The 26317-nt window shown below is 39.9% G+C and overlaps 1 pseudogene; it reads left to right on the forward strand.

Moving 5' to 3' along the window:
- The first annotated feature begins 671 nt into the window (after nt 1-671).
- Nucleotides 672-26317, forward strand: part of LOC144266219 (E3 SUMO-protein ligase ZBED1-like) — a 69775-nt pseudogene continuing 44129 nt past the window's right edge.

The following is a 26317-nucleotide window of genomic DNA, read 5'->3' on the forward strand; positions in this document are numbered from 1 at the left end:
TGGCTTTTTTTTGGCTACGGAATCCCCCTGGGAGCTCATGTTCAGCTAATTATCCATCATTACCTCCATATCCTTTTACAGAGTCACTGCTTCTCAGGATAGAATCCCCCATCCTGTAAGTATAGCCTATATTCTTTGTTCCTAAATGTATACATTTAACAATATTAAAATGCATATTGTTTGCTCACCCCCAGATTACGAAGCAATCCAGATCACTCTGAATCTGTGACCTATCTTTTTCAATATTTACCACTGTTCCATTTTATGTGTCACCTGCAAATTTTATCAGTGACGATTTTATGTTTTTTTCTAGGTCTTTAATAAAAATGTTAAGTAGCATCGGGCAAGAACTGATCCCTGCACAACTCCAATGACAACACACCATCTCAATGATGATTCCTTATTTATATTTACATTTTGAGACCTATTTCTTAGCCAATTTTTAATCTATTTTATGTGGCATGTAATTTTATATCATTCTAGGTGGGCTGTCAATTAATCAGTTAACACAAGGGACTAACGCAAAACAAATGAACATTTTTTTTAATGAGTGTTAATTGCACACATCTGTTTTGACCCTCTTCACTTACTATATTTCATCACTTGGTGGACAATGGCACAGCTCTACTGTGTTCTCATGATTTGGAGTGTTTAAATATCGGAAAAAGTTAATGGAGCAAAGCAACAAAAGTTCAGGTCTTTTGAATGGGAAGTTTAGTTAAAAAAAAAAAAAAACTTCTGGATGGTTCTCTGGATAAAAAGATGGTTATCTATAGCTATTGCAAAGTTGAGTTCCAATACCAAGTCTGCATGCCACCTATGTGCTAAACATGCTTTCACTTCCCGTTCTTGTGCTACAGATAACCCACCAACAGCAAATGAATCCCACCAGCCACGACAGAGTAACCTTACAGAGTTTCAGGATCACTACAAGCCCATGGATCAAATAAAGTACAACAGCTTAACCAAAGCTATTGCAAAGCGGATAGCTATGGACTGCAGACCACTCAACACTATAAACAGAGGGCTAAGAGATGTTATTCAAATTGCATCTTCCAATCAGTCATATACCTTGCCATTCTGAGGAACCGTTGCATCGCGAATACATGACCTGTATCACAACGAGAAGACTACACGTTGGAGCTTCTGAAAAATGCACTAGCTCTTGCTTTGACTAGTGATCACTGGACATCCTTGAGTAATCACATCTATCTTTGACTTGTGGCACACCTGATTGATGCTGCATGGACATTGCAGTCATTTGTTTTAACAGTAACTCCTATTGAAGAGAGACACTTATGCTGAAATGTGCAGTGAGTTTCTTGGATGTTGCAAAATAATGGAATATTCAAGAAAAGGTAACAACAATTGGCTACTGCTGTCATATTAGGTACACTGTCAGTACTAATCATTTTGTCTTTTGAACACATGACATGCATTGCTCACAGTCTGCCGTGATCCATTACAGTAGTGCTCAGGGATGACGGCTTTGGAAACGTGCTGGCAAAATGTAGAAAACTTGTGGGCCATTTCAAACACAGTCCAGCTAACAGTACAGAGCTAGAAATACAAGCTGCAAATGTATAGAAACAAGAACCTCTTGTACAAGATATTTCAACCAGATGGAACTTCACGTTGGGTATGGTTCAGCGCCTCCTTAGAAATAAAGCTGCTATCACAGCCCCATTAGCTCTTCAAAACCACAGTCTATCAGTGCCAACAAGTAGAGATTTTGAAAAACTGCAAAAGCTAGAAACATTACTTGAACCCTGCAGGGTTCGTGACTGAACTCCTTGGGGGAGAATTGTATGTCTCCTGCTCCATGGTTTTACCCGTATTCTGCCATATATTTTGTGTTAAGGCAATCTTGGATGACGACCCAGCATATGCTGTTTGATTTAAGAACACTTTCACTGAAGATCTGACAAAACGCAAAGAGAGTACCAATGTGAGATTTCTAAATACAGCTACAGCACTCGACCCAAGGTTTAAGAATCTGAAGCGTATTCCAAAATCTGAGAGGGATGAGGTGTGGAGCATGCTGGCAAAATTATTAACAGAGCAACATTCAGATGCAGAAACTACAGAATCCAAACCACCAAAAAAGAAAATTAACCTTCTATTGGTGACATCTGACTCAGATGATGAAAATTAAGGTGTGCTGGTCCTCACTGGTTTAGATAACAGCTTCTGCTTGATAGTAATCAGCATGGAAGCATGTCCTCTGGAATGTGTTTGAAGCATGAAGGGGCATATGAGTGTTTAGCATGTGTCACATAAATACCTTGCAAGCTGGCTACAACAGTGCCATATGAATGCCTGATCTCACTTTCAGGTAACACTGTAAATAAGAAGCAGGAAACATATCTCCCGTAATGTAAACAAACTTGTTTGTCTTAATGATTGGCTGAACAAAGGGAACATCTACATGCCCAAAGGCCCAACAAGGCTTCACATCCAAATACTCTGTCATGATGCCCCTTTTGCAGGGCACTTCAGCCTCTTCAAAACTCAAGACCTGGTACCAAGGAGCTTCTGGTGGCTGTCCCTATGCACTTCTGTAGCAACTTGCATAAAGTCCTGTGATCAGCATCATGGTAGGGAAAAAGGTCTAGTTATCTACCTGAAAACTTAAGTCCACTCCTACACCTGCAAAGCTGGGCCATCGGTCCTTAGGGCCCTTCCATACCACAGAACAGAATGCAGACTGGATGTTACAGAATTAATTACCAGCATCTTTTAAGGTCTTCCCCATGTTTCATGTCTCCCTTTTTAAAACTGTATGCTCAGAATACCTTCCCACAACACACCACTCCTCTCTCCTGCTAATAGCAGTTTGGGGCCAAGAGGAATACATGATCAGGCAAATTCTAGACTCCCGATGAGTCCAAGGAAAACTCCAGTATTTAACAGATTAGGCAGGATATGGCCCAGACAATTGACCATGGGAACTTTTGCAGAACATGTCCACTCTCCAGAATGCCTGCTCACCTTTCACCAAATACCCAGAGAAACCCAGCCCTACGGCTCTTGGAAGGCCCCCTCAAAGGGGGGAATACAGTCAGGGGTCAGGCTAGCAAAAATGAGCTGCTGGCCTACTTCCCTGCTAACTTTTTGATACTAGGCAACTAATAGACCAAAATGTACTGCTCTGGAATGAACTGACTGGCTGCAGGGCCAGCCGCCTGGTTTATAAGCTCAGCAACAACAGCAGAGCACTGGCTGCTAAACATGCCTTGGCCCCTGGCCCTAGCCCCCAGTTCTCTCCTGGTTTTGAATTCTCAGCTCTGACCCTCACCTATGCCTCATAGCAGTAAGTCTGGTTAACCTTTTGACTTCAGCTTTGGTTTCTGACTCTTGGCTATGCCTTTGACTGGGGCTCTTTGGCTTACCCTGGGGCTTAGGCTTTGGCTTCTGCCTCCCAGTTCTGACCCTTGACCCTTGGCCAGACTTTTGCTCCAACCATGAGGTCTGACCACACATAACTTGGTCACTGACACAGGTATGGCTCAGTAACTCCAACTGGGTTATAAAGGAGAAGAGAGTGGCTCTTGAAGGAGAGAGAAGTAGGGAACTAAGAGGAAGGAAATTCTATGTACAGTCCAATTGAGGGAGGAAACTTAGGGCTTAAATTTATGTTTTGACTTACCAGCAAAGCTAAGTCCTAGATACTGAGTGAGTTTTGACCCTGCCTCAGAATCTCTGCTCTCAGCATGTGGTAGGAATTCATGCTTTAAAAGCCATGACCTTGGCTTCAGTATTATCTTTTTCTGTTTCAGCTATTCACCCTTTATTTTATCCTCAGATTGCTCTATTCTTTGTGGCATATTATTTTACCTATGAGTCTGCTCTGCATCCAGCCTCAGCTCATTTCAGCCAAAACAAACAGCTGTAACCTGGAGATGTGTGTGAATAGATTGCTAGGAGTGACAGGATTATTGGAATTAACGACTGGCTTCCCAGTGAATTTTCACCCATACCTTGTTCTCTCAACTGTTTTGAAGTGAGAATTGAGACCAGGTACAGCAAGTGCCAGGTTCAGTAGAGAACATATTTCAAAATAAAGCTCTTATGGTATTGAAAGATGGGCGGTGGTGGGAGGGAGGGAAGTGAAATTTTGTGAACACTGGCTGTTTCAATTAGAGCAGGCAAAACAATGAGACTCATGGCAAAAAACATTGAACTGCTGTGACCCTGTATATATGGGTTCAGAATCAGTTCAGAAGGAATTTTTTTCTGAAGCAGCTCCAGGGAGGTCACCCAGCCTAATATCTTCACAATAAAATATTTTCTATCATTACCAACAAGACAAGGACCTTTAGAGTTATTACTGCCTTCTGCATTCTTATCTCACCCCATTGAATAGAAGGATAGTCAAGCTTCATCATGACAGGTTTCAGAGTAACAGCTGTGTTAGTCTGTCTTTGCAAAAAGAAAAGGAGTACTTGTGGCACCTTAGAGACTAACCAATTTATTTGAGCATGAGCTTTCGTGAGCTACAGCTCACTTCATCGGATGCATACCATGGAAACTGCAGAAGACATTATATACACACACAGACCATGAAACAATACCCCCTCCCACCCCACTGTCCTGCTGGTAATAGCTTATCTAAAGTGATCATCAAGTTGGGCCATTTCCAGCACAAATCCAGGTTTTCTCACCCTCCGCCCCCCCCCCCCCCCAAACTCACTCTCCTGCTGGTAATAGCTATTTATGTATAGTGTGCCACATACCTCATAACAGCTGCATGGAAAGATGGAATGGAAGTCTTCATCACTCTACCCCTCTTCGCAACTCCTTAAGAGTTATTATTTTAATAAAGTTTTAAATGTTAAATACTTTCTAAAGCTTATTTTAAAAATAATAAAGGAGACTGACGAGATAAGCCTCAACTCTAGCCATTTAGACTAATCATTGGTTTAGGATATAATTTAGCAAAAATATAACCCAATTGGCAACGTGATGCAAAACCAAATAATCTGCCAGTTAGTCCATCTCTAGCTATCAGGTAGCTGAAAAATCAGAGAACAGAAACATGCATAATAATGCTGAGATCATACCCTCCGCTTCTGCTAGTGGGGATGTTGGAAATCAAGATGATCTTTTCTTGAAACAGGAAATGGGAACTGCCGTCCCATGGCATCATATGCTCTTTCTCTCGCTCCACCCCTGTCCCCCCCCTTGCCCCAGTCTCCTGGTAAACAAGGGAGCATTTCTACTGGAAAAAATAGTTCCATGGAGCATTGATATGGGGGCAGATGGAGCAAGAAATCATTTTATACTCCACATTATCATACCCTGTTAACCACATTGTGCTCCATTTAGAAAGCCCCATAGGACTTAATCTGTGGGGAATAAAAAGAAACATGATCAAACTTCTATTCAGATACCCTGCTGAAATTAACAAAATATCAGCAAATGCAGGGACAGCTACAATTGCCATGGGCAGCCATTCTGTGGTCTCCAAAAGAAATAAGACTATGAAATTTTACCTCCATCAACCAAGTATGCATGATCAAACAACCATATATTTTAAGGACAGGGATGACAGATAAAACATATTTGATCATTAAGGGTATGTCTACACTGCAGCTGAGAAGGAGTGTCATGCTAGCCCGGGTCGAGCTAGCATGCTAAAACTAATGGCATGAATGCTGCTGCCTAAGGCTGGAGCTCGGCCACTCAAGCCCAACTGACCCCTTCTGCTTGAGACCCTGATCAATGTTTAGCATGCTAGCTCGAGCTCTACTAGCATAAGTCTGGGAGGCTCACTCCCAGCTGCAGTATAGACATGCCATAAGGGGGGTTCATATCGTGAATAACAATCCAGAGAGTTACTAACCTATTGTATGTAACTGCCGTGACCTCAGCGGAATTTGCCTGATTGAACATGGTGTGCCATTTACATGATTAACTGAAGCTGGTTTTGACTGAAGTATTTCATTTGTGGTGCAGTGTTGTATATTGTCCATATTCAGAACAGGGTTTAGATCTAGGGTTTTGATTCAACCTATTCTGTAGTTTGGGAACACTTGTGAAATTCCAGTCTTATATAAATAATTGCTTATTTCCAACACCCTCAAAGTTCAGGGGAGTTTAAGTGAGGCCTATCTGTAATAGGGATATCCCTCTCATTCTCTTTTCAGAATGTACATATGTAAGAAACAACTATGAACATATTAAGCATAGATACCAGGGCATTTTAAGATTGTGTATGTATATAATATATATAAAATTCTCCCAGGATATATAGTATTAATTAGAGCTAGTTCAAAAAATGCAGAAGATTTTTCATGACATTTAAAAAAATATATTTCACAAAAACCTTGTTGATATTTCAACAATTTTCAGCCACTCTAGTTTTTGCATCCCCAGTCGTCGTCTTTTCAGAATTTTGTCAGCCAGATTTCTAATATCTTTATATATTTCATACACTTTATTCCACCCATATTATTTTCTGAAACCCCATTTTCTTTTGATTATTTTCCAACCTGAAAGTGGTGCATATTGATTTGACTATCTGACTGCAAACTGTGGGGCAAGGGCAATGTCTGCTTCGCAGTACAAATGAATAATGGATTTTTTGCATTTTTGGAGTAGGAAGTAGCTCCATTTGTTTTCCAGCTGTGAAAATAATGCTTTTGTAGTATTGTAAATATAGGGAGCACAGTTTAGTGGTTACACCAAAAGAAATAAGAGTCAGAACTTCTGGATTCTATGTCCAAATTCTTTCTCTGACCCACTGTAAGAGCCTAGTCAAACCACAGCCTCATATTAATCATCTATACAATGTATGTTATAATATTTAGCTAACTCAAAGGAATATTGTTAAGCTGAATTAATATGCTGTGAGTCTTAGATAAAAGGTGCCATACACAAGTACAAAATTGTTTACTGCAGACACACAGCAGGAAGGCTGGTGTTTAATGCTTTTCTGAAATTGGAAACTGAAGAATTTTATATAAACTGATAAGCTGTAACTTTTCAAACTGCTTTTTCTTTAACCTTTTTTTATATGCAATATATAGGTACAGTATTTTAAAATATAGTATAGCTAGCCTTAGAGATTTTAAGCACTAATCAGGAAGAGTTAAGGATCAGAAAGTCTAACAGTTCTAATTTATAAGTATCAAAAAATCATTAACCTTTTGCCGCTAGGTTTAGGGCCATAGATGTAAAATACATACAGTAACCATAATGAACAACCTGGTACAATTGCAGTGGAAATGTGTATGAGTAGCAGAGTGGAAAACTGACATGAGAGAGTATTCACCAAGCTATTTTATTCCTATGTTTTCTTCGAATGGTACATTAGTTTTCTGCTGTATTAATTTTTTCAACTACCAAATGTTGTTTTGATAGATCTTAAGGCTGGAGGTATTCTGTGCTGGCTGATGGGGCTGGCATTGTACTCATCATGTCATTTTGATGGGGGAAGTCTGGAGCATAGGTTCTGTCATCCTTAGTGATTACCAACGTCCCTTATTCCAAATACTCTTTCCTTTCTTCTAGATTTGTGCAGGTCAGATGTGGCCCCTTATAAATCAAAGCAATGGGCATGAGCTATATTCAAACATTACCAAAGCTTAGGTACAGAGTTTAGCGGAATGCAGGGGAAGGTGGAAATTTTGGATCAAGAGTTTTTTAGTTTCTCCCAGTATAGATACAGGGCTAACCACAAAGTTCAGAGCTTTATAAGAATTTCTGTAAAACATGGCAGTCTCCAGAATTGGGTTTTTGAGTCAGAACTATCTTACTAAAGAATAATTATTTCATACATGTTACACAGATTTTCAGTTTATATTGCACCCCCAATCTCTACCTCAGACAAGAGGCAAGCAAGAATTGCAGCTCTGTGTTCTGAAAAGCACAAGGGTTCTTCCCTTTTCTGGAGTGGCTGAGGAAAGTTCCAGCCAGAAGTTCCACAGTGAGCAAACAGAGTGCTCTCATTTCTTCTTTCCTGTCAAAATGCAGCCTCAGTTGGTTTGGCCTGAGGAGGGTTTTTTCCTCCAATGAGTTTGTTTATTTTACACAGCCTTCTACTACTCTATTATCATAAACACCATAGGAGACTCCAAACACACAGTGGTACTATCATCTGGCTTCGTGATTGATACTATAAGGCTTGCTCCTGTGGAGCCTGGGCGTTGTGACCCCAGGGAGAAGATACCTAGAGTAGTGAAACTGATCTGAGGTAGGGAAACCTTTTGAGGTAAAGGGACAGGTATCAGGAGTGAAAGTTTTCATAAAGAAAAACGTTTATTTTACGTCTCCCTGCTGGTCAGGAGGAGTTGCCAGAGGGTGCAGCTGGTATGGATGTGGGTTAAATAGGAACAGGTTTGTGGCCTCTGGGGAAAGATTTGCAGGGCATGTTCCTCATGGCAAATTCTGAGAGTGGTCTCTTAAAGGGGTAGGGATGCAGAAGGGTTTTGCCATGGTCAGGGAGAATCAGAAGAATAAGAGGCTAATGATGGCTTAGCAGCCACATCTAACTTTGACCTTTTCTCTGTAAATGGAAAGGTGGGGGAGGGAGTTAATATGAAGGTGTAGAGAACGTTGGAAATTTTTATGAAAATTATTTAACTCACTTTAACCACACTTTTTAAAATTATTATTTCTTCCTATTTGGTCTTTAGGGGTTAACTTCTTTATAGACAGGCTTGCTCCAGGGCATATGCGTTGAATGGACTAATTGCTGGTCACAAGAACGTGTCTGGGAGTTGATATGAATAAACTAGTAAAAACTGTCAACAGGTGAACCTTGGAGATACACTGGAAACCAAGAACTGGGCCATTAATTTTTAACTGCTGTCCCAGGAGACTCTTTGGAATATTGATACATGTCTGACCATAACCTCTCCCCTGTTTGAGCCCATGGGAGAGCCCACATGAAAATAGCCTGACTAGGACTCTCCCAGAAAGACTTAAAAAATATTGCAAAGATAGGATCCCCTGTAATATCATGGCAGAAGGGCTCTTCCTACATGGGTCAATCTACTTTAAAGGACTCTACTCAAGAAGTTTCTAAGCAGAGGGAAAAGTTGCCCAAAAAACTATTTTTCTTGAACCCGAGGTTCCTCGCAATACAAAGGGAAGCCTCAGTGAAGATGAGGGAGCCCAGACGTCTGAGAATGAGCATCTGAGAAATAGTGACCATAAGGAAGCATGTTGTAGTGTTTGTTTTCAGTCATGGGTCTCCCAAGGACCATCGAGGAAAAAATCCTATGTAGCAGTCACAGCTTGTCAGGCTTGGACCTTTGGGGAGGACTGTTTGCAATGGAAGCATTTTCCTAGGATGCCTCAACAAAGATGTATGATTTCACTGCCTTGCATGGGGGACATGGACAAGTGTCCCATTAAAGATTTTGTAGTTGAGCTCTCCTGTTAAAATCTTTTGGTTCTCTCCTGCACATTGAAAGCAATAATCCATCTGTCTGGCAGCAGAAAATTTTATGTCTGCTTTTATTCTTATAGTGATAGAGAATTTTGCAGGGAAACAGTTTGTAATTAAGAAGGGGATCAGGGACTCGGATGATGCAGTGATCATTTATTTATTTTGGCCTCCATCAAAACTCTTTTTACAATTTTTGCACTATGAAAATATACATGAAATAGTAATGGATTTTTTTACACAATTTAAGTATACATGAAATGCACATTCTATATGGGGTGTCTCATTATACTAAAATGTTCCAGACAAGACTATGATAGGTGTTTGGAATGCAGAATTTAAAGGCACTAGTGAATTTTCACAGGTAAATAACTTAGTACAATGTCTTCCCAATATATAGTATTTAGGTTCTGAGCAGGGTTATCTTATGTATTCCATGTAGCCATATACTTCTTTTACCTGTAGTTCTACTGAACATTTTAGTGCTGGCTGTGGGGTCAGGAAATGCATATGCTGTGGATCTCATGCTCACGAGACTGAGGACTGCAAGGATTCATTAGATGTGGTATGTCTGGGAACTGTGGACATGTTTATAGACCGTGCCCAGCAGCATGGCACAATAGGGAAAGATCCCAGTTGCACAAGAATCCTTCCTCCTTCCCTGAGCCAGAGTGTCTGAAGATTCCATGTAGCCCTTCAAGGATTAATGAGGCCTCCAGTTTTAGTAGCAGGATCTCTCTACCTTTGGGAGAAGGACTCTGCCATTTTACAAATAAAGGATTGGGTCATGGAAAAATACTAGGAAACACTGAGAGGAAGGATGTTACAGATTGGGGCATGAGCACTAATGATATGGGGAAGCCCGATTCAGAGATCAAGGGAAATGGGATAGGGAAAAGAGAAAGTGGGTAAGAAAAATCCACACGATCCACTGATTTTGAAGAAATCTCAAAAAATTAAGATTGTCCATCTTCCAACAGAGAGAGAGAGAGAGAGAGAGAGAGTTTCAATATAGGAAAGGGAAGTAAGAGATCCAATGAGAATGCTGGGATTACAGGAATTGAGAGTAGCCTGTTGCATCAGAATCACAAGGAATTTTCACAGTTCTAACAGAAAACAGGTTTTCTATATTAGGCACTGACTCAGGAAATGGAGAGAATAGAGAGGAACCTGTGGATGCATTACAAAAACATTTATTGGAGGATGGAGTTCAGGATGTTGCTCTGCTTGAGCAGATTACGGAAGAAATATTCAAGATGATACCAGGATCTAGGAACTCAGGAGACCATTTAGCTTAGAGTAAGGTGTCAGTAGACAAGAACAAAATGCTCAAAAGGAAAAGGTGAGACAACAAAAGAGGTCAGACATAGGGACTAGCAATGTTAACAAGGTCCTCAACTAGGCACAGATGCCTGTGGAGACTCCATCTTGAATGTTCACTGGAGGAAAATGCTCTTTCAGTTTTCAGAGGAGCAAGATTTGGATACAGTGCAGATCCAGAAAACAAGACTTTGTTCTTTTAAGTGTGAAATCCAGAGGGATTGGAGGTGGGGCCCATCTTTTTGGTTCACTGGTCCCCATACTTGCAATGGAGAAGGGATACTGTTTTTCACCTATGAAGTAATGGGGCAGAGGGGAATAGAAGTTCACCGAGGGAGAGGTTATTGGTTGATTTTTGTTATTTGACTGTGAGGTATCGCTGTGTTACCAGCGATGGCCCACAACATCAGAAGTTAAGGAAAGATATTTTTTACTAGAAATTGTTCCTTCCTTACTGATGACTTGACAGCTTTTTTGGGGGGGCAATGTGGGAGGGTTTTTTTTTAGTGTTTCAGCTATAGTGACAGAGAATGAAACAATCAAGTAAATAAAACTTACTTACAGGTGGTAGGTAATGCTGCAGTGTTATAGGGAGTTTTTGGTCATTCTTCTTTTAGAAGCTGTAGGACTTTTACATTTATAGAGATGACTTGGGTAGTTGGTTGAAGAGGGGGTATATGAAAGTTAATATGATGATTGGGCAATGGTAGTGCAGCCAGACCACTGTTTGGTTCCAGCTAAATTCAGTGAATATGGCACAGTGATTTTTGGTTAGAGCTATTGGAAACTAAATATCTGTTTACTCAATACTGTGGTTTCTAGTAGAAAAGACGAAGGTGTCTTTATGGAACAAGCGTCAGTCTGGGGGTATTAGGCATCCCTGATGGAATGGTGGGAATTGACCAAGTAGAATCTGGTGGATTCTTTACAGTTCTTTTCAATATATCTGTATACAATTCATTGAAAGTGTTGTTTAGCATTGCAGGGTCATTTGAAAGATGTTCATAACTGACTGCGAGCTGGGGAACATGAGTGTCGTACAGGAAGAAAAGAAGGCGATGATTCAATATTGAAGGAGGAAAAAGTTGGAAACAGATAAATTTGCCAAGGATCTTAGCATAAAAAATGGGTCAGCAGTCCCAGACATATTTGCAGGATGCCAGGAAGGAAAATGCAGTGGGATATGGGAGAGCTATGGAATCCTGTTACTGGACAGATCCACAGGGACCCAGCTGGCATGTTGAGAATAGTTCAGACATATGACAGAGCTGGGACAACCCAACTCCAGCTTGACGTATAGCCATATCCAGAGAAGATCAGTTGGAAGATGACCCAGGGGAGAGGAGGCTGAGATTTCCTGCTCTTTTGAGAATGTCTGAAAGAAGAAAGGAGCAGAATATTGGGGATGAACTGAAGTTCAAAGCCAGAAAGGCTGAAAGTGATTTAAGTTTGTATTTTTGTTTTGGGGATTTGTTGAATAATGTCAGGGAAGAATCCTGGCTTTGAAGGAGGAGGAATGAAGTCTGAAACTTGGGGGAGCTTGAAAGAAACACAAGTACACAGAGGGCCCAGGAAGGGGCTGTAGGATAGGACTATTGACAGACTACAGTAGAAAGAAGCCCAGAAAGGTAGCAGAAGGTGGGGCTGAATATAGACAGCCCTTGCCTGATCCATTATAGGGTTCCTGGGCTACAACTTTGAGGAGAGGGATGGCCTGGGTTTCCCTACCGACTACAGGGAAAGTGGTGGGAAACCTCCTTGGAGAGGAGTATAAGGATGACCGAACCCTGAGTGAAGGGTGTGAGGACCATGGGGCTTATAATGGGGGCATGAAAATCTGACATAAGAACATTTGTGTTGTGTTGGATTTTGTTACCCCAGAAGGGGTAAGAACAAAAGATGACCTAGCTGAAAGGCCAAGTCATGAGAAGAGAGATCACCACAAGACCACAATGACAGTTGGCAGAGGGCAGTAGAAGACGAGAGCTAGCTATGCCATGCCCAACCATGAGGGCATGCACCACAAGTGACTCAACTCTTCCACTACAGGGACACATTTTTGACCTCAAACAATTACTCAGCTGCAGCCAGAGCAGTGATCAAGATGAATACAAGCAAAGCTGTGTGGGTGAGGACTTTGGGGCAGGGGGAGGGGTTCCTTTGCTCTGCCAGAGGATTTACAGATCGTGAGGGGCCCTCCTGGTGCTATAGATATTTTAAGACTAACCTTAGGCTGAGTTGAACTGGAAGAAGTGATTTGCCTCCTGCCAGGATAAGGTGATAATGGAAGGGATGAAATCTGACTGTGGCCGGGGTCCCAGTGTGGGCCAGCTATGGTCACTCAATTAGGGTGAACTGCAATGAATGGGGCAGCCAAATCCCCCAAAGCTGGTGGATATTCCAGGATCTAGATTTACAAAGCCTCATAAAACATAAGCCTCTTTATTACCTTACTGGTTACTCAGAAGTCCAAATAACACAGTTCCTTTAAAGTGATCCAGCCTCAGGCCTCTAGCCAGGTGCCCAATATGGTGTCAAATATGAAGATTTCTGAAAATCTTATTTCATCATATAAAAGAAAAGGTCCTACCATTCCCAAAGGATTGGACATATTACCTCCCAGGTTAATGAATGTTTCAGATCTTACCCAAATACATGCTACAGCCAATTCTTATTAACTAAACTAAATTTATTACAAATCGAGAGAGAGCGTATGGCTAAAAGATCAATATACATACAGACATGAGTTCAATCCATTTAGGTGAAGATTCATAGCAGAGATGGTGAGCTCTGTAGTTTCAAAAAGTTCTTTTAGAAATAGTTCATAGGTTATCGTCCAATGTCCAAATATCATATTCAGGGCGTACCAGTATAACCGGGACCACAGTCTCGCAACACAAATTTCCCCTGATGAAGCTTAAGCAGATCTGAGATGATCACGACCCCAGGTCGTCTTATACAGTGTCCTAGCATCCACTTGACCACACAGTCCTGGTTAAACAATAGGCTTTTGATGTAACCTTTTGCTTTCCAAACACCACCAGTAATTAGTTACACAAATTAACATAGGGCAATTTATCCATTAGGCAGTCTATTACAAACTTCAGAGAGACACATAGACAATGACATTTTACCTAAGATTAATCCAAATGTTAATATTCCCTTTTGATCTCTGAATCAATAGGTATAGTGACAGACAGGAGCTGTCTGTTTACTGTTAGCATCTAAGATACACACAATTAGTATTACTTCTAACAATATACGTTTGCATTTCAAAGTTCTAGCCTATTTAGCAAGAATGGCCCTAATTATCATTCACATACCTTTCTAACATGACTTTAAAGGTGGGATTTAGGTCATTCAGCCTGCAAGCTGTTTAACCCTTTCTAGCCATGCGTCACGCTGAGGTTGGCAGGAAGGGTGATGTTCATTAAAACATTCCTGTTACCTCTCTACATTTATGTGGCATATGTGTATCCTGCTTCTGGCAAATTGTCAATTAAATTGACAGGATAATTTTTTTCAGATGCTGGAGGGAAATAAATGTAACATAGTGAAGAGAAGTATAGTTTAATCTACCAGTTAAAGAAGGGGCCTTGGGGATGGTATGCTCAGAAACTTTCTTGTTGGTGTGACAAATTGGAAAAATGTCTGTACTATTTCTTATTAATATTATGTATGACCCTGTTCAATTTGATATTGTTACATCCCTGAGCGTGTATAATCAGATCAATGGAGGCTGTGAAGAGGGGTTGTTTAGGAGCCCAGCAAAGGTAAAACAATGTCACAGATAAGACAGCCTCTCAGGTACTCACTGCAAAAGAGTTAAGGGCTTGTTTATACTGGCACTTTACAGCACTGCAGCTTCCCCCCCCCGCCCGCCCCAGTGCTTCAAGTTTCAGTGCTGTAAAGCACCGGTGTAGACAGTGCACCAGTTCTGGTAGCCGCGCTCCCAGTGCTGGCAGCTACGCCCCTCAGGGAGGTGGTTTTTTAGAGCCCTGGGAGAGCTCTCTCCCAGCGCTGCGCTGCGACCACACAAGCCATGTTAAAGTGCTGCCACAGCAGCGCTTCAACGTTTTCAGTGACGATGTGCCCTAAGATTACAATGGATATGCCAACAGCTGGGGAAAGGAAATCCCTCACTAGCATGATCCAAGTTAACATGTTTTTTTTTTTTTTCTCTTCCCAAGGGTAAGGTTGAGATTGAGAGACCCTGAGGGGTTAAACTGGTGCCCCCTGACAGAAAGGTGCAGAGACTAGTCATCTCAGCTGGGAGCTGATAGACAGACACAGAGTAAGCATGATGGAGTCTGACACAGCAACTTGAGAGTCCTGGTCAGTATTAAGCAGGCTGTAACTTGGTGCCCAAAGAAAATTGGGAAACGCCAAGGTTAAGTCATGCTTACCTAGGTGCTTGAGGGAAATGCCAAGCAAAAGACAATATGCATATAAGTCTCTGTTATTTTTAAAACTACTTCTGTAATCCCTGCATACCACTTGGGAAAAAAAATCATACTTTGTTTTGGAGACACTGCTTCCTTTTCACTACGTAATATTACTGTCTACAGGTCCCTAGAAGACATCTCTGCCAGGGTCCATGTCTACTAAGTAACATGACTGGTACTTAGGGAGGTGAAACCAAGAGATCCAGTTAGACAGTGGTTGGATTGCAGGATTACACCCCAAAGAGAGGTGGAGGTACAAGCCTGCCATTTGAATGGAGTGCATTCAGGGGACTGGAAAAAGTTCTCAGAAGAGGGTGGCCTACAAGATGTTTGTGGTTTTTAATGTTCATAGGGTTCCCATGGAATGCAAAAGGGAATGTCACTTTTTCCAATAATGTTGGAAAATAAGTAACAGGAGAAAAATGGGGGAACTGATGGGAACTGAAAAAAGAAATGCCTTTATAAAAGTATTTTTGCTCACAACAACCCGAGGTTCCTTTTTACTTGCAAAGAGCATTATACTGCATCTCCCTTTGTCAAATTCAGGCAACTGCATTCCAGCAGGTTGGTTCACAGTTTAGGAAAGTGCTATACCAGGAAGTCCTTCAGAAATATTTTTCTGAATGTCATTTTGAAGTTTTGATTTGTTCAAATTATTTTACCTCCAAAATAAGAAAATTCCGTTCAGAAATTGGGATGTATGATGGCAGGTATTTTATGGAAAACTGTATTGAAGGGGCAATCTATGAGCCTGAAGCAAGAACCTAATAAATAAAGCCTGTCTGTGGAAAGGTGGCTATGGCTGTCATATTTGGCAGTCATATTTGCTGACCACAAAATTTTTGCATGGCCTTTTTTTACGGACATTTGGTTCTGGTGTTAAGATGCTTTAGGACTGTGCATCTACGTCTATAAGGAAGGATGGAGTTTTCCAAAAATGGTCTTGGAGATACTTGCAATAGTTAATGAAAGAGGCTTTTTTTATATTATTATGGCAGAACTGGTGCACATCTTGTTTTCAGGCACTGGAAGAATCACTTGACACTTTAGTTTGAACTATTTTTGCCACCATTCAATGATTAGCAATGGCGAAGAAAAAATGGATGAGTGAGGAAAGATGTAAGTTAGCATCAGGGCCTATGATATGTAATTTACTTTTTAGCTATCTGGAGAGTGGTCTGGAGTATTGAGAGTAAGGCTATGTCTATTGTGACACTGAGCCAGAAAGGGCTAAGACATATTAGGAAAGTATGTAAATGGTAATTAGGGCTATTCCTTATAAATAACTAGCAAAGTTGTGTTAGATAGACTAGAGTTTTGAAATGTAGGCTTGTATTGTTAAAGAATTGGAAGAAGATAGTGATTTTAGTAGTCTGTGTTTACCTGTATCTTATTACAGGTTAACAATGTAACCAGACGGTTCCTGTCTGTCGCTATGTTTTATTGATTCAAAGATCAAAAGGGAATATTTAACATTTAGATGAACTGTGAATGTAGTAATATCACTGTCTTAATTTCTCTTTGAAGTATGTAATAAGCTACCTGTAAATGGCAGGAAATGGGCAGTTGCCTTATGCTAATCCACGTAGCTAATTACTGGTGATGCTTAGGAAATATGAGGTCTATTTCAAAGCTACAATGCTTCATCTATTATTCACCTACTGTCAAGAGGCTACCAGAGAACTATAAAAAGAACTCCTGTGCCCTGATTCTGAATCTCATATCTGCTTAAGCTTCATCAGGGGAAATTTGAGTTGCAAGACGGAGGTCCCCAGTTCCAGTCTGGATGACCCTGATTTTGGACATTGGACTATATATCCTATGGAACTTATTCTGAAAGAACTTTTTGCAACTCTAAAGCTCACCATCTCTACTGTGAAACTGATCTAAGAACTCTATTCATACCTGTGTGTATAATGATCTTTTAAAGTATACTCTCTCTCTCTCTCTCTTTTAATAAATCTTAGTTTAGTTAATAGGAATTGGCTGTAAACATGTATTTGTGTAAGATCTCAAACATTCATTGACCTGGTGGGTAATGTGTCCGATTCTTTGGGATTGGTAGAACTTTTAGTATGATGAACAGGATTTTCAGTAATCATCATATTTGACTTGGCTATCTGGGTGGGAGCCCAAGGATGCGATGCTTTAAGGGAGGTGTGTTTTTTGGCTTCTGGGTAACCAGTAAGGTATTTAGAAACTGTTTTGTTGCTGGCTTGGTGATCTAGTAATTAGAAATAACCTCCAGTTCTGTGGATCATGTGCCCCATTCTTTGCAGTGTGCCCTGATTGAGCAATCTCAGTGTGGGCCCCCTGGAACCTGTCACATCTACACTACCACTTCTGTCGGTACAATGTGTGTCTTTCAGGGATGTGAATAAACCACTCCCGAGCGACATACTTTATACTGACCTAAGCACCCATGCAGACAGCTCTATGTTAGTGAGAGAGCTTCTCCCAGAGACACAGCTACTGCCGCTGTCAATTAATTATGTCGACAGGAGAGCTCTCTCCAGTGAGCTTAGAGTGGCTACAGCTGTGCCGCCGTGCCTCTTTAAGCTCTCTAGTGTAGACATAACCTAAATATTGGGCGTCTTTTATATCTGAGTACTGTGCTTGTGATTAATTTTTGGTTATTGTTTTAAGTCTTTAATGAACATGCAAAGATAAACATACTGATTAATTTTCAGTGTTAAAAGGAAACAACTCAATTTTTTACTGCTGTCACATAGCAATAGGAAAACATATCTGGTATCAAATTTGTCCATCATTTTGCTCTGCTTTCTGACAGAATTGACAAAATAGTGAGGTGCAAACTCAGAAAAGTTCAGAGTTTGGGTTTGGATGCTCATCTGAAGTTAATCCTTTCTGCCCTCCTTGTGTCTGCAAAATTAGGCTGCAACTTTCATAAGTGCAATTTTCCTGCAATATTGCTGGCACGTCTGCTTTTGGGTCTGAACTGTAAACTGCACATGGAATAATGTATACAGACTTTTCAGAACCTTAAAGCTTTGCTTGAGGTTCAGTTCTAAAAATGGAAAAGTTTAGGAAATTCTTATGGAATTTGAACTGGTTTGACTACTCTTATCAAACACTTTTCAGAATTCTTGGGACAAATACACAAATTCATCAGCTTCAATGCAAATGTTACCCAAAGCCGTCTGATAATAACTCAGGTTAAAACTAGGGTCGCTTTTGCAGGAAAAAGGAAAGAAGAGGAAAACTACCCTCCAATAATCACAACCAATATCTGCTGAAGGAGAAAGAAGATGGACCAGTATGTAGGGCAGGTGCTGATCTAGGTGATCTGGGTTCAAATTCCTACTGTACCACAGACTTCCTGTATGGTTTTAGGCAAGTCACTTAGATGCTGTGCCTCAGTTTCCATCTGTAAAATGGGGATAATAGTCCCTACTTCACAAGCATATTGAATACAATAACAATACAAGATTTTTAAGACAAGTGTAATTGTTTAATCACCAGGCTTCCATGAGAAAGAATAGTAATGAAAGATCAGTCTGGATTATTGCAATAACAAGAGCCTGCAGAGGATTTTGGAAAGTCAGGAGGCTGCCAAGAGTTATCAAGCAAAAGCTTTATCTAAAAGCTACCAAATCTGGCAAAGAAATAAATGACTCTTTAGTCACAAGATCACCCCCAAAAACTGACTAGACAAATGAACCAACTGGTAAGCACAATGAAACATGAACAAGGGCTAACTAATGCACAGCAGGATAGAGGGAAAGTTGACAAGAATGATGAAGTACTTGAAATAGAATTAGAAATTAAATGAATTGTTAGAATTTGTAAATGTAACATCCATTTCTACTTATCTTTTAAAATATTACTTTATCTGAATTCCTGGAAAAGGGCAAATTGTCTGAAATAACAATACACATAAAAGGGTGTAGGACACTTTTCAATCATGCTCATTATAGAGGACTATCTGGCAACACACTTTTCTCTTGTACTTATTTAGCTAACTTTTCCACAGTGACAGTAATGTATGCTTTCCCTTGAACACTCAAGGTCCCAATTCAGCAAGTTATTAAGCACATGCCTAACTTTAAGCACATCCTATGTCCTATGAGACTATTCAGATATTTAAAGTTAGGTGCAATATGACACATTTGGGGGAAAATGTAATGTGACTTTAAAAAATCAGATTAGCCTAATCTGGGACTACAGCTACCAAAATATCTTAATCATGCTCAAATGGTCATTGCATGGCCTCACTAGAGGGGAGAGTTAAAACTGTTAGGGAGTCCTAACTCTGCATGCCCCTTACATATTTGGATTTCTTCTAAAAACTTTAACTGAATTTTCTGGATTTACAGTGCTTGTTTATGTGATCATTACAGTATCCTAGCACTGTATTTTACCCTAAATTTCTGATATGTACTGTCAACCTTAACTTTATATAAGCATAGTTTTTTATGGGGAATATATAAACAAAAACATATATTGCTGAAAAAAAACAGGCCTTCCTTATTACACCTGCACAAATATTTGGGGGGCAAAGAGGATGGTAGGCAAAGATATGGCTACTTGCATTTACCCACTAGGGGAAGTCCCCATTTCTATCTGCAAATGATGATTGGGCCTGGAAGCATGTCACCCACGCTTACTACATTAAATTTCAGACACAAATTGGAAACTTATTTATGGCCTCTTTAAAAATCTGATGCCTAAAATATGCACTCTGATACCAAAGTGATGGGTGTCATAAAACAACTAGTACAGATATATTAGACTGGTAATTACCAAATCTTAAAATTAATTTCTCACCTACTAGGCCGAATGGGATCTCTCCCAGAAGAAAGTGATAAATAGAAAGTTTGAATCAGCATTAGTGATCTATATTTTAGCCATATCTTCAGTCATTTGAGATGAATGGCTCAAATACCTGCTCTAAATTATATTAACACACATTATGTGATGACAGGCCAAAAACAAGGTTTATTAATTATCTCAAAGATTGAATTTATGGTTGGATGGACCATCACCTAAGGTGTCACTCACAACCAGTGACTGAGGTAATTTATGAGAGGAAGTGACTCATTTAAAAAAAAAATCAATCTTGTTTCCAATGAGCTAAAGAATAGGTAAAGGGCTTCCAAGATTTGCTATCAGAAAGCAATCTTTAGAATTCAGAATCTTTGGTGTGGGTTTTCTGGAATAAAGCATCTTATCTATGTCAAAACAGTATTTATATTCCACTGCATTCCAGGTGAATGAATGGTATTACCCATGGGAATAATACAAAACCAACAGAAGACTTTAAATAGAAACAGATCCCCTGCTTTGTCCCTCAATAGACACAAGAAGTAACAGGGATACAGATGCAAAAGAAAAGATTTTTCCTGGCAAGTGAGAGAGGTTCAAATAGAAATAATACTTAGCATGTAGTGCTTTTGCATGGCCAAAATGAAGTTCAAATGTATCATCTGACAAGTAGTTAATTCAAATAGTTTAAAATGAACTGTCAAGGTTCCTTCCCTACTCTGAACTCTAGGGTATAGATGTGGGGACCTGCATGAAAACCCCTTAAGCTTATTTTTACCAGCTTAGGTTAAAACTTCCCCAAGGTACAAACTATTTTACCTTTTTGCCCTTGGACTTTATTGATGCCGCCACCAAGCTTCTAACAAATATATAACCAGGAAAGAGCCCACTTGGAAACTTTCCCCCCCTAAATCCTCCCCAAACCCTAGACCCCCCTTTCCTGGGAAGGCTTGATAAAAATCCTCACCAATTTGCATAGGTGAACACAGACCCAAACCCTTGGATCTTAAGAGCAATGAAAAAGCAATCGGGTTCTTAAAAGAAGAATTTTAATTGAAGAAAAAAAAGTAAAAGAATCACCTCTGTACAATCAGGATGGTAAATACCTTACAGGGTAATCAGATTCAAAACCTAGAGAATCCCTCTAGGCAAAACCTTAAGTTACAAAAAGACACAAAAACAGGAATCTACATTCCATTCAGCACAACTTATTTTATCAGCCATTTAAACAAAACAGAATCTAACGCATATCTAGCTAGATTACTTACTAAGTTCTAAGACTCTATTCCTTTTCTGTTCCTGGCAAAAGCATCACAGACAGACAGAGAGAACCTTTGTTTCCTCCTCCCCCTAGCTTTGAAAGTATCTTGTCTCCTCATTGGTCATTTTGGTCAGGTGCCAGCGAGGTTATCCTAGCTTCTTAACCCTTTACAGGTGAAAGGGTTTTTCGTCTGGCCAGGAGGGATTTAAAGGTGTTTACCCTTCCCTTTATGACATGAACCAATATGAAATTTAAAGGAAAGAAAATAAGATCATCAGGACATAGTTTTTTAAATCAATGGGACTTAGGTGGCCAAATAAATAAATAAAATCCCATTCAGCACCTGTCTGCATCTTTAGGTATCTAATTACTTTAAAAATCTGTCCATGAGTTTTTCATGTTCTCTGTGTGTGTGTATGTGTGTATATATATATATATTATATAAAATCTTCCTACTGTATTTTCCACTACATCCGGCCGATGAAGTGGGTTTTAGCCCATGAAAGCTTATGCACAAAAATACATTTGTTAGTCTCTAAGGTGCCACAAGTCCTCCTCATTTTTTTTTCTAGTAGTGCAATGTGACATGACTAACTTCACAAGTGGTTTGTTTTTTCTCACATCCTTTCCCCAGAGGCAAAGTGGTGTATGCGCTCTAGTATTTCCCCACAGCCCACACCAATACATACACACTTCCATGTGTTAATCTTAGACCATGCAAATTCAAGGAAATGTGAAGTGAGGAGTGTTTCTGTAGAAGTTCAGTTTTCAGTCTGGAATCAGGCCTCATATTGTGGAGGAGACAAACTGAAGTTTTCGGTATTATTCATTATTTGCAATACCATAGCACCTAGGAGCCCTAGTCATGGTCCAGGACTCCAATGTGCTAGGAACAAAAAATATTCCCTACAGTTTCTAAGAGCTGAGGGCTTCATGCCCTGGTATGTTGCATTGCAGTAGTCCAGATGGAAGGTGATGTTTAACTTGTTTAAGTTAAGTCTAATGTTTAAGACATGTTTAACTGAGGCCATTCCCCATCAGGATGGTCTCCTAGACCCCAGATGGGAGAAATATCAGCCTCTGCTAGTAAGGCTATGAGAGCTTAGCATCAGTGAGGAATTCAAGAGCACTGCTCAACCACAGACTGAATTGGCCAATTGTGGGCGTGTACCTTCAACCAAAAGGAGACTTCACAGTGCCGCAAATTCCTCAAAGTGCTTTCCCATGCCCACCAGAATAACCTCAGACTTGCTTGGACTATGCTTCAGTCTTCTTTATACATGAACTAATGTCCTCCAAATACATAGGGCCATCTTGGTGGTAGTGCTATATGGTGAAAGATAAGTAATGTTTAATTACTTAATTAATAAACAAAGTGCTGTACTGTCTGCAGTAACCCACAATGTTGATTCAAGCACTATGGAATAGACTATGGTTGATGGAATAGACCTGTTATGAATTCAGTGGGCAAGGACCTCAGCTAAAGTAAACTAGCAGGCCTGCAATGAAGTCAAAGCAGCTACTCTCACTTACATCAGCTGAAGATCTGGCGCAGCATGGGTTGAATTTTTGTTTTTAATTTTACCTGTGGTGTTTGATGAAAAATTGTAAAATTAATAAAATAAATTTATTTGGAGTCTGATCAAAGCTTACTGAAGTCTATTTGAGTTCTTCTGTTAGCTTCAACAGGCTTCGGATCAGATCCTTGATGAAAAATACTTGACAAGTTCTTATTGGAATCCAACTTCCCTAGTCCTAACAAAAGTAGGATCTACTAACCATATACACCAGAAATTTTGCTTTCCTAGACAAATCAGTATTATATAGTTTCTCTTAGCTAGCATGAATTCAAAATGGAACTAGTAATTGAGGTACTATCAGCACATTCTTTAAGGAGGCAATGGCTAAGACACTGGACTAGAGATCTGGGTTCTTGGCTCTGCCGTTGATTCGTTGTGTAACTTTTGGGAAATAACCTCTCTCTGCCTCACTTTTCTCATCTGTAAAATGGTGATTTTAATAATTCTGAATCACCTTTGTGAAGGAATGTAAGCTCTATGGACAAGAAATATCAATTGCTAATTAGTATCATTATTATGATTACTAAATGGGTTTTGGGGGTGTAAGATGTATTGCTTATTACTTTGGGGCAAGCCAGACAAATTCCTCTTCTTCAGTATTTGTGGGAATATGAAAAAACAACAACAAAAATAATTTAAGACTCAAATAGCTGCTTCCTCCACTCAGGAAACAGCTGCTTTGAAAGTTCTAAAATTCAAACTCTGCTAAAATCACCAACAAAGTGTAGATTTATGATAAGTGATTTTTAACCAGTTCTGGGAGAAAATAAAACCTGTGTATGACTCATGCAGCTACAGCATATTCTTTGCTGAAAGTGGGAAACAAGAGTTTCTCAAATAGCTAGATATTTTTATTTTCCACCAGGGCTGGGCATATTAAGGTGCAATCAAAACCTTTATGGAAATCTCAGGCCATATCTTTATTGAAAAATGAAAAAGTTTGGTTCTTTTTGATCTATTGTTTTTTTGTAGGCACTCATATCTGTACTTAGGAAACAATATGCAATATGCCCAGCTCAACCAATATAAGAGGTAGCATAAAATTTATAAGATATTTTTCAGCATGATTTTTCAGGCTCAATTAACATAACTGACTATTACAAGCAGCCAAGCTTTTGGATGTTTATCTGAACTGAAGCCCCTGAATATTTTGAGGTTCACCCATCACTTGAGTAAACAATCTGGAAAGAAAATCCCAAAGCATCCTGGAGTACACATAAACTTTGTAGGTTAAGCTCAAATTTACAAACTTTACTTTGGGACTAAATTCAAACATGAATGCTATGGTAATCTGGCCTAGAGTGAAATAAGTAGCAGCCTGGAATTTTCTTGAACTCCTGGAACAATGGTGGTAAGAACATTTGTGGAACCTACTGTATTAAAATCCTCATAGCTAATGCTATTAAAACTATATATGAATAGCAACATTAGCTTGGGCAATAGAAGGCTCTTATAATCACAGCATATTTGCAGTAGGTCAGCAAAGACTGCAACAAAACTTTAACATTCATTTAATTCTACTGGAAAAGTGGGAGCACAAATCTTTGCAAACATATTGGATTGTGAAAAACACCGCAGTCAGATACAATCTGTGTGTAATGTTATTAGAGATGGACACAAAATCCCAAATCCAACAACTCCTGAGCTTTGGGAGAAGTTTAATCAGCAGTCAAAATTGTGATTGTTCCCTTAAACGAAATGCCTGCAAACTTAGAGAGCTTGGATCTAGGAGCGGCTCTGGCAGCCCAGGTGCTTCTTTCATTACTGTATCACCTAGTTGGTAATTATTAGATGTTCAGACATTACTTACTTTCTAGGAAGCCATCCCCTCAGTTTGTAGGAGTTTAGGAGGGAGTGGCCAGGGAATGCAGTTTATAAACCCTACATATATAGGGATCCACAAGGAAGCGAGCTTCTAGATAAGTTAGGCTTTTTGGTCTCTCCTCTGGCTTTCCAGACTCCCCTGCATGAGTTCTCAGCTTTTGACCCGAGATTGCAGGATTTTGGTCTGTTCTCTAGATTCCTGGACCACCCTGGCAAATCTGACTTTTAGCTAGAGATTTTAGTTTCTCCATCTTCAACCTCTGTGTATCAGGCTTCTTTAGCCATCTTCCAGGTTAGGGAAACCAGTGGGTGAGACTTCTTCCTCACCTTCCACTTACTAGCCAATCAGTCTTTTTTTTTTTTTTGAGCTTATACTCAAATAAATTACTTAGGCTTGAATAGAGACTGGGAGTGGCTTAGTCATTATGCAAGGTAGCCTATTTCCCCTTGTTTTTTCCTACCCCCCACCCCCCCGACGTTCTTGTTAAACCCTGGATTTGTGCTGGAAATGGCCCACCTTGATTATCATGCACACTGTAGGGAGAGTGGTCACTTTGGATAAGCTATTTCCAGCAGGAGAGTGAGTTGGGGGGGTGGGGGGAGAAAACCTGGATTTGTGCTGGAAATGGCCCAACTTGATTATCATACACATTGTAAGGAGAGTGATCACTTTAGATAAGCTATTACCAGCAGGAGAGTGGGGTGGGAGGAGGTATTTTTTTCATGCTTTGTGTGTATATAATAAGATCTTCTAAACTTTCCACAGTATGCATCCGATGAAGTGAGCTGTAGCTCACGAAAGCTTATGCTCAAATAAATTGGTTAGTCTCTAAGGTGCCACAAGTACTCCTAGTCTTTTTTCTGTGCCATCAGCTCCTCCCATCTCTTTCAAAGAATGAAACCGGGGGAGTAACTTTGGGCAAAATGCACTGAGCAGCTGGCAAAGGAAGGAGGGAGTCACAGCAGCTGAGCAAGAAGCCCAGCCCAATCTGGTCTGTGTGAGTTGGTTGAATAGGTCATGGGGAGAGGGGAAAAGGAGGCACTGGGATAACTAAAGAGATATGGGGCCAGATTCTGTTTTGCACTGGTAACTGTGATCAAACTTTGTACTGTGTAGAGTTGATGAGACAGAGAGATAGAGGCTGTTACAGATGACAGGGGCTACAGAGAAGACTCTCACACTAACCATGTAAAGACTGTCTGAATGGAGGAGGTTGGTGCCGTGAAGAGAGATGGGTACCATGACATAGGCTAGGACAATCTAGAGGCTTTTAAAAAAAAGAGCAGTGAGCAATTTATAGCTTGATATGGAAATGAATGGAAGCTAATAAAATTGTTGGAGGATGTGAGAAATATAGCTATAGAAAGAGTAATGGCTTTTTGCATTTGGATTTTATTTCAGTGCTATAAATGTAATCATTAGTTGAGCATGTATAGTACCTACAATATTTGATCTAAAGTTTCTGGCACTAATTTTTTTTCTAACTAAGAAAAAATAAGTGTTCACAATTTTTTTCTTATACTGACTTTATTTTATGAACACTAGCAGATAGATTTAGATAGGTAAGAAAGCTCACTTGTTTGCCAAGGTATCTGATGTAGCTACAGTGAATCATAAGCTATATTTTTTTTATTAAAAAGCAGTTCCTGCCCAGCTCTAAATTTCATTCTTTATGTATATTGCACCAGTATTCAGCAGTAACAGTCA

Source organism: Eretmochelys imbricata, chromosome 6, assembly GCF_965152235.1.
Source record: "Eretmochelys imbricata isolate rEreImb1 chromosome 6, rEreImb1.hap1, whole genome shotgun sequence".
Lineage (NCBI taxonomy): Eukaryota > Metazoa > Chordata > Testudines > Cheloniidae > Eretmochelys > Eretmochelys imbricata.